Source organism: Triticum dicoccoides, chromosome 1B (assembly GCF_002162155.2).
Source record: "Triticum dicoccoides isolate Atlit2015 ecotype Zavitan chromosome 1B, WEW_v2.0, whole genome shotgun sequence".
NCBI lineage: Eukaryota > Viridiplantae > Streptophyta > Magnoliopsida > Poales > Poaceae > Triticum > Triticum dicoccoides.
In genome coordinates, this window is record NC_041381.1 from 3,919,807 (window position 1) to 3,929,763 (window position 9,957).

At 48.1% G+C, this 9,957-nt stretch overlaps 1 pseudogene; it reads left to right on the forward strand.

The window, feature by feature from the left end:
• LOC119298807 overlaps positions 1-9,957 on the forward strand; it is a 39,962-nt pseudogene that overhangs the window by 29,457 nt on the left and 548 nt on the right.

A 9,957-nucleotide genomic window follows, 5' to 3' on the forward strand; every position in this document is an offset into this window, starting at 1 on the left:
GGATCCCGTCACCCATCCCCTGAGAAGGAGGCGCCCCAGAAGCCAGACCGGGCGGCCGACGCGCCGGCCCCGTGAAGGACCGAGGCGGCGGCCGAAAGCCCGCACCCACCCCATCGAAACGGGGCGGAGGGGGAGGGCACGACAGAGCGTCAGGACCGCGACCCCCACCCTGAGCAGGAAGGGAGGCAGAAGAAGAGGACACACCACCGCCAGAAGCCACCGCCGCTTCCCACGGATCCAGCGCCAGAGATGGAGAGTGACCAGATCCAGAACCCTGTGGGCCGGATCCAAGCGCACCCACTGTTGGAAATATGCCCTAGAGGCAATAATAAATTGATTATTATTATATTTCCTTGTTCATGATAATTTTTTATTATCCATGCTAGAATTGTATTGATAGGAAACTCAGATACATGTGTGGATACATAGACAACACCATGTCCCTAGTAAGCCTCTAGTTGACTAGCTCGTTAATCAATAGATGGTTACGGTTTCCTGACCATGGACATTGGATGTCGTTGATAACGGGATCACATCATTAGGAGAATGATGTGATGGACAAGACCCAATCCTAAGCCTAGCACAAGATCATGTAGTTCGTATGCTAAAGCTTTTCTAATGTCAAGTATCATTTCCTTAGACCATGAGATTGTGCAACTCCCGGATACCGTAGGAGTGCTTTGGGTGTGCCAAACGTCACAAGTAACTGGGTGGCTATAAAGGTACACTACGGGTATCTCTGAAAGTGTCTGTTGGGTTGGCACGAATCGAGATTGGGATTTTGTCACTCCGTGTAAACGGAGAGGTATCTCTGGGCCCACTCGGTAGGACATCATCATAATGTGCACAATGTGACCAAGGGGTTGATCACGGGATGATGTGTTACGGAACGAGTAAAGAGACTTGCCGGTAACGAGATTGAACAAGGTATCGGTATACCGACGATTGAATCTCGGGCAAGTACCATACCGCTAGACAAAGGGAATTGTATACGGGATTGATTGAGTCCTTGACATCGTGGTTCATCCGATGAGATCATCGTGGAACATGTGGGAGCCAACATGGGTATCCAGATCCCGCTGTTGGTTATTGACCGGAGAACATCTCGGTCATGACTACATGTCTCCCGAACCCGTAGGGTCTACACACTTAAGGTTCGATGACGCTAGGGTTATAAAGGAAGTTTGTATGTGGTTACCGAATGTTGTTCGGAGTCCCGGATGAGATCCCGGACGTCACGAGGAGTTCCGGAATGGTCCGGAGGTAAAGATTTATATATAGGAAGTCCTGTTTCGGCCATCGGGACAAGTTTCGGGGTCATCGGTATTGTACCGGGACCACCGGGTGGGGCCACCTGCCCCGGGGGGCCACATGGGCTGTAGGGGGTGCGCCTTGGCCTACATGGGCCAAGGGCACCAGCCCCTAGAGGCCCATGCGCCAAGATATAGGAAAAAGGGGAGAGTCCTAAAGGGGGAAGGCACCTCCGAGGTGCCTTGGGGAGGATGGACTCCTCCCCCCCTCTTAGCCGCACCCCTTCCTTGGAGGAAGGGGCAAGGCTGCGCCTCCCCCCTCTCCCCTGCCCCTATATATAGTGGAGGGGAGGGAGGGCATCCATACCTGAGCCCTTGGCGCCTCCCTCCCTCCCGTGACACCTCCTCCTCTCCCGTAGGTGCTTGGCGAAGCCCTGCAGGATTGCCACGCTCCTCCATCATCACCATGCCGTTGTGCTGCTGCTGGATGGAGTCTTCCTCAACCTCTCCCTCTCTCCTTGCTGGATCAAGGCGTGGGAGACATCGTCGAGCTGTACGTGTGTTGAACGCGGAGGTGCCGTCCGTTCGGCACTAGGATCATCGGTGATCTGAATCACGACGAGTACGACTCCATCAACCCCGTTCACTTGAATGCTTCCGCTTAGCGATCTACAAGGGTATGTAGATGCACTCTCCTTTCTACTCGTTGCTGGTCTCTCCATAGATAGATCTTGGTGATACGTAGGAAATTTTTTGAATTTCTGCTACGTTCCCCAACAGTGGTATCAGAGCTAGGTCTATTGCGTAGATTCTTTGCACGAGTAGAACACAAAGTAGTTGTGGGCGTCGATATTGTTCAATATGCTTGCCGTTACTAGTCTTATCTTGATTCGGCGGCATCGTGGGATGAAGCGGCCCGGACCAACCTTACACGTACGCTTACGTGAGACCGGTTCCACCGACAAACATGCACTAGTTGCATAAGGTGGCTGGCGGGTGTCTGTCTCTCCCACTTTAGTCGGATCGGATTCGATGAAAAGGGTCCTTATGAAGGGTAAATAGCAATTGGCATATCACGTTGTGGTTCATGCGTAGGTAAGAAACGTTCTTGCTAGAAACCCATAGCAGCCACGTAAAACATGCAAACAACAATTAGAGGACGTCTAACTTGTTTTTGCAGGGTATGCTATGTGATGTGATATGGCCAAAAGGATGTGATGTATGAGATTGATCATGTTCTTGTAATAGGAATCACGACTTGCATGTCGATGAGTATGACAACCGGCAGGAGCCATAGGAGTTGTCTTTATTTATTTGTGACCTGCGTGTCAACTTAAAAGTCATGTAATTACTTTACTTTATTGCTAACCGTTAGCCATAGTAGTAGAAGTAATAGTTGGCGAGGCAACTTCATGAAGACATGATGATGGAGATCATGATGATGGAGATCATGGTGTCATGCCGGTGATGATGATGATCATGGAGCCCCGAAGATGGAGATCAAAAGGAGCAAAGTGATGATGGCCATATCATGTCACTATTTGATTGCATGTGATGTTTATCATGTTTATACATCTTATTTGCTTAGAACGACGGTAGTAAATAAGATGATCCCTTACAACAATTTCAAGAAGTGTTCTCCCCTAACTGTGCACCGTTGCGACAGTTCGTGTTTCGAAGCACCACGTGATGATCGGGTGTTAGATTCTAACGTTCACATACAACGGGTGTAAGACAGATTTACACACGTGAAGCACTTAGGGTTAACTTGACGAGCCTAGCATGTACAGACATGGCCTCGGAACACGGAGACCGAAAGGTCGAACATGAGTCGTATAGAAGATACGATCAACATGAAGATGTTCACCGATGATGACTAGTCCATCTCACGTGATGATCGGACATGGCCTAGTTTGACTCGGATCATGTAATCACTTAGATGACTAGAGGGATGTCTATCTGAGTGGGAGTTCATAAGATGAACTTAATTATCCTGAACATAGTCAAAAGGTTTTTGCAAATTATGTCGTAGCTCACACTATAGTTCTACTGTTTAGATATGTTGCTAGAGAAAAATTAGTTGAAAGTTGATAGTAGCAATTATGCGGACTAGGTCCGTAAACTGAGGATTGTCCTCATTGCTTCATAGAAGGCTTATATCCTTAATGCACCGCTCAGTGTGCTGAACCTCGAACGTTGTCTGTGGTTGTTGCGAACATCTGACATACACGTTTTGATAACTACGTGATAGTTCAGTTAAACGGTTTAGAGTTGAGGCACCAAAGACGTTTTTGAAACATCGCGAAACATATGAGATGTTTTGAGGGCTGAAATTGGGATTTCAGGCTCGTGCCCATGTCAAGAGGTATAAGACCTCCGGTGACTTTCTTAACCTGCAAACTAAGGAGAAAAGCTCAATTGTTGAGCTTGTGCTCAGATTGTCTGAGTACAACAATCATTTGAATCGAGTGGGAGTTGATCTTCCAGATAAGACAGTGATGGTTCTCCAAAGTCATTGCCACCAAGCTGTTAGAGCTTCGTGATGAACTATAACATATCAGGGATAGATATGATGATCCTTGAGGTATTCGCGATGTTTGACACCGCGAAAGTAGAAATCAAGAAGGAGCATCAATTGTTGATGGTTGGTGAAACCACTAGTTTCAAGAAGGGCAAGGGCAAGAAGGGATACTTCATGAAACGGCAAATCAGCTGCTGCTCTAGTGAAGAAACCCAAGGTAAAACCCAAACCCGAGACTAAGTGCTTCTGTAATAAGGGGAACAACCACTAGAGCAGAATTACCCTAGATACTTGGTAGATAAGAAGGCTGGCAAGGTCGATAGAAGTATATTGGATATACATTGTGTTAATGTGTACTTTGCTAGTACTCCTAGTAGCACCAGGGTATTAGATACCGGTTCGGTTGCTAAGTGTTAGTAACTCGAAACAAAAGGCTACGGAATAAACGGAGACTAGCTAAAGGTGAGCTGACGATATGTGTTGGAAGTTTTTCCAAGCTTGATATGATCAAGCATCGCACGCTCCCTCTACCAAAGAGATTGGTGTTAAACCTAAATAATTGTTATTTGGTATTTGCGTTGAGCATAGACATGATTGGATTACGTCTATCGCAATACGATTATTCATTTAAGGAGAATAATGGTTACTCTGTTTATTTGAATAATACCTTCAATGGTCTTGCACCTAAAATGAATGGTTTATTAAATCTCGATCGTAGTGATACACATGTTCATGCCAAAAGATAGTAATGATAGTACGACCTACTTGTGGCACTGCCACGTAAGTCATATCGGTATAAAACGCATGAAGAAGCTCCATATTGATGGATCTTTGGGCTCACTCGTTTTTGAAAAGTTTGAGACATGCGAACCATGTCTATTGGTGTATATGCATGAAGAAACTCCATGCAAATGGACCGTTTTGACTCACTTGATTTTGAATCACTTGGGACATGCAAATCATACCACATGGGCAAGATGACTGAAAAGCCTCGTTTTCAGTAAGATGGAACAAGATAGCAACTTGTTGGAAGTAACACATTTTGATGTGTGCAGTCCAATGAGTGCTGAGGCATGCAGTGAATATCGTTATGTTCTTACTTCACAGATGATTCGAGTAGATGTTGAGTATATTTACTTGATGAATCACGAGTCTGAATTATTGAAAGGTTCAAGTAATTTCAGTGTGAAGTTGAAAGATCGTCGTGAAAGGAGGATAAAAGATCTATGATATGATCATAGAGATGAATATCTGAATCACGAGTTTGGCACAGAATTAAGACATTGTGGAAATTGTTTCACAACTGATACAGCCTGGAACACCATAGTGTGATGGTGTGTCCAAACGTCATAGTTGCACCCTATTGGATATGGTGCATACCATGATGTCTCTTATCAAGTTACCACTATCGTTCATGGGTTAGGCATTAAAGACAACCACATTCACTTTAATAGGGCACCACGTAATTTTCGTTGAGACGACACCGTATGAACTATGGTTTGGAGAAACCTAAGTTGCCGTTTCTTGAAAGTTTGGGGCTGCGACGCTTATGTGAAAAAGTTTCAGGTTGATAAGCTCGAACCCAAAGCAGATAAAATGCATCTTCATAGGACACCCAAAAACAGTTGAGTATACCTCCTAATTCAGATTCGAAAGCAATAAGGGATTGTTTCTAGAATCGGGTCCTTTCTCGAGGAAAAGTTTCTCTCGAAAGAATTGAGTGGGAGGATGGTGGAGACTTGATGAGGTTATTGAACCGTCACTTCAACAAATGTGTAGCAGGGCATAGGAAGTTGTTCCTGTGGCACCTACACCAATTGAAGTGGAAGCTTATGATAGTGATCATGAAGTTTCGGATCAAGTCAGTACCGAACCTCGTAGGGTGACAAGGATACGTACTACTTCAGAGTGGTACAGTAATCCTGTCTTGGAAGTCATGTTGCTAGACAACAATGAACCTACGAGCTATGGAGAAGCGATGGTGGGCCCGGATTCCGATAAATGGCTCAAGGCCATAAAACCCGAGAGAGGATCCATGTATGAAAACAAAGTGTAGACTTTGGAAGAACTACTTGATGGTCGTAAGGCTGTTAGGTACATATGGATTTTGAAAGGAAGACAGACAATGATGGTAAGTGTTACCATTGAGAAAGCTCGACTTGTCGTTAAGATGTTTTTTCGACAAGTTCAAGGAGTTGACTACGATGAGACTTTCTCACTCGTAGCGATGCTAAGAGTCTGTTGGAATTATATTAGCAATTACTGCATTATTTATGAAATCTTGCAGATAGGATGTCAAAACATTGTTTACTCGACGATTCTTGAGGAAAGGTTGTATGTGATATAACCGGAAGGTTTTGTCTATCCTGAAATATGCTAATAAGTATGCAAAGCTCCAGCAATCCTTCTGAGGACTGGAGTGAGCATCTCGGAGTTGGAATGTATGCTTTGATGATGATCAAAGATTTTGGGTGTATACAAAGTTTATGAGAAACTTGTATTTCCAAAGAAGTGAGTGGGAGCACTATAGAATTTCTGATAAATATATGTTGTTGACATATTGTTGATCAGAAATGACGTAGAATTTCTGGAAAGCATATAGGGTTATTTGGAAAGTGTTTTCAATGGAAAACCTGGATTAAGCTACTTGAACATTGAGCATCAAGATCTATAAGGATAGATCAAAACGCTTAATAGTACTTTCAAATGAGCACATGCCTTGACGTGATCTTGAAGGTGTTCAAGATGGATCAGTCAAAGAAGGAGTTCTTGCCTGAGTTGTAAGGTATGAAGTTAAGACTTAAAGCTCGACCATGGCAGAATAGAGAGAAAGGAACGAAGGTCGTCCCCTATGCTTAAGACATAGGCTCTACAGTATGCTATGCTGTGTACCGCACCTGAAGTGTGCTTTACCATGAGTCGGTCAAGGGGTACAAGAGTGATCCAAGAATGGATCACAGGACAGCGGTCAAAGTTATCCTTAGTAACTAGTGGACTAAGGAATTTTCTCAATTATGGAGGTGGTAAAAGAGTTCGTCATAAAGGGTTACGTCGATGCAAGCTTAACACCTATCCGGATAGCTCTGAGTAGAGATACCGGATACGTATAATGGAGCAACAATTTAGAATAGCTCCAAGTAGAACAGTTATTTGGAATAGCTCCAAATAGAACGTGGTAGCTGCATCTAGGAGATGACATAGAGATTTGTAAAGCACACACGGATCTGAAAGGTTCGGACCCGTTGACTATAACCTCTCTCACAAGCATAACATGATCAAACCCAGAACTCATCGAGTGTTAATCACATGGTAAATGTGAACTAGATTATTGACTCTAGTAAACTCTTTGGGTGTTAGTCACATGGGGATGTGACCTTGAGTGTTAATCACATATCGATGTGAACTAGATTATTGACTCTAGTGCAAGTGGGAGACTGTTGGAAATATGCCCTAGAGGCAATAATAAATTAGTTATTATTATATTTCCTTGTTCATGATAATTGTCTTTTATTCATGCTATAACTGTATTATCCGGAAATCGTAATACACGTGTGAATACATAGACCACAATATGTCCCTAGTGAGCCTCTAGTTGACTAGCTCGTTGTGATCAACAGATAGTCATGGTTTCCTGGCTATGGACATTGGATGTCGTTGATAACGGGATCACATCATTAGGAGAATGATGTGATGGACAAGACCCAATCCTAAGCATAGCACAAAGATCGTGTAGTTTGTTTGCTAGAGCTTTGCCAATGTCAAGTATCTCTTCCTTTGACCATGAGATCGTGTAACTCCTGGATACCGTAGGAGTGCTTTGGGTGTATCAAACGTCACAACGTAACTGGGTGACTATAAAGGTGCACTACAGGTATCTCCGAAAGTATCTATTGTTTTATGCGGATCGAGACTGGGATTTGTCACTCCGTGTAAACGGAGAGGTATATCTGGGCCCACTCGGTAGGACATCATCATATGCGCAATGTGACCAAGGAGTTGATCACGGGATGATGTGTTACGGAACGAGTAAAGTGACTTGCCGGTAACGAGATTGAACAAGGTATTGGATACCGACGATCGAATCTCGGGCAAGTAACATACCGATAGACAAAGGGAATTGAATACGGGATTGATTAAGTCCTTGACATCGTGGTTCATCCAATGAGATCATCGTGGAACATGTGGGAGCCATCATGGGTATCCAGATCCCGCTGTTGGTTATTGACCGGAGAACGTCTCGGTCATGTCTGCATGTCTCCCGAACCCGTAGGGTCTACACACTTAAGGTTCGATGACGCTAGGGTTATAAAGGAAGTTTGTATGTGGTTACCGAATGTTGTTCGGAGTCCCGGATGAGATCCCGGATGTCACGAGGAGTTCCGGAATGGTCCGGAGGTAAAGATTTATATATAGGAAGTCCTGTTTCGGCCATCGGGACAAGTTTCGGGGTCATCGGTATTGTACCGGGACCACCGGAAGGGTCCCGGGGGCCCACCGGGTGGGGCCACCTGCCCCGGGGGGCCACATGGGCTGTAGGGGGTGCGCCTTGGCCTACATGGGCCAAGGGCACCAGCCCCTAGAGGCCCATGCGCCAAGATATAGGAAAAAGGGGAGAGTCCTAAAGGGGGAAGGCACCTCCGAGGTGCCTTGGGGAGGATGGACTCCTCCCCCCCTCTTAGCCGCACCCTTTCCTTGGAGGAAGGGGCAAGGCTGCGCCTCCCCCCTCTCCCCTGCCCCTATATATAGTGGAGGGGAGGGAGGGCATCCATACCTGAGCCCTTGGCGCCTCCCTGCCTCCCGTGACACCTCCTCCTCTCCCGTAGGTGCTTGGCGAAGCCCTGCAGGATTGCCACGCTCCTCCATCATCACCACGCCGTTGTGCTGCTGCTGGATGGAGTCTTCCTCAACCTCTCCCTCTCTCCTTGCTGGATCAAGGCGTGGGAGACATCGTCGAGCTGTACGTGTGTTGAACGCGGAGGTGCCGTCCGTTCGGCACTAGGATCATCGGTGATCTGAATCACGACGAGTACGACTCCATCAACCCCATTCACTTGAACGCTTCCGCTTAGCGATCTACAAGGGTATGTAGATGCACTCTCCTTCCCCTCGTTGCTAGTCTCTCCATAGATAGATCTTGGTGACACGTAGGAAAATTTTGAATTTCTGCTACGTTCCCCAACACCCACCCTCTCCGAGCGCTGCCCTGGAGCCCGGGCCACACGGTCACGAGCCGCCTGCTCCGCCTCCAACTTGGAGCGGAGCGAAGCCTCGAGGGCGCCTCGCAAGAAGAGCCGCGCGACTTGTCCATGGAGATCACCGCCGCAAAAGGAAGGAGGGGTGGAGGAGGGGAGGATCTAATGAGTCGACGAATGGGGAGACGGTGGCGGCGCAGATCGGAAGCGGAAGCCGGAAACCCTAGCAGGGGGGAGAGAGAGCCGCGGGGGATCCATAAATAGCCCGTCCGAGCCGTGCCCACCTGGGCCCAACTCGCAACATGGGCCAAGCGCGGCTGGGGAGCAGGAACTAGGGAGATGGGCCCAACTGGGCCGGACGGAACCAGAGGAGGGAAATCTGTCACTGAAGAAAGAGGGGGGGGGAGAGGTAGGCCCACCAGATGGCGGCGCACCACATGGCCCAACAGGCCCACCCAGGGAGACAGCCCGCGGCCCGGTGGCCGCCGCGGAGAGAGCTAGATCTAGGTTACACGAAGCCAGCAGCGCCCCCGCCGACGCCGCCGCCGGCGACGCGGGCGCCGCAGAGGTCGAAGGAGAGATGGAAGGGGAGCCACCAAGCTCCCCGACAGGTGCCCTGCCCAGGACACTGAGATCAAGCGACGGAGTAGCAAACTTACCAACCTTACGCCGCCGTCGAGAGACCCGAATCCAGCCCTCATCCGACGAAGAAGAGGCAGCCGCCAGCCGACCCCGGCCACCAGGGGCGAACTTGCGAGAACGAGGGACGACGGGAGGCACCACCGCCCCCCAGCGGCGGGCACGAGACCACATGCGGAGGGGGCCGGCGACAGCGAGACCGCCTCATCGGCCGAGAGGGCCCAGGAACGAGATCCGAGCACCGGCAGCGGAGAGGACAGGGGGAAAACCCCACCCGCGGGGAGCCAGGGGAGGGGAGAGAGAGCCCACCTGCTAGGAGAGAGGGGGAGGACCGGGCAGCGACCGGCGAGCCAAC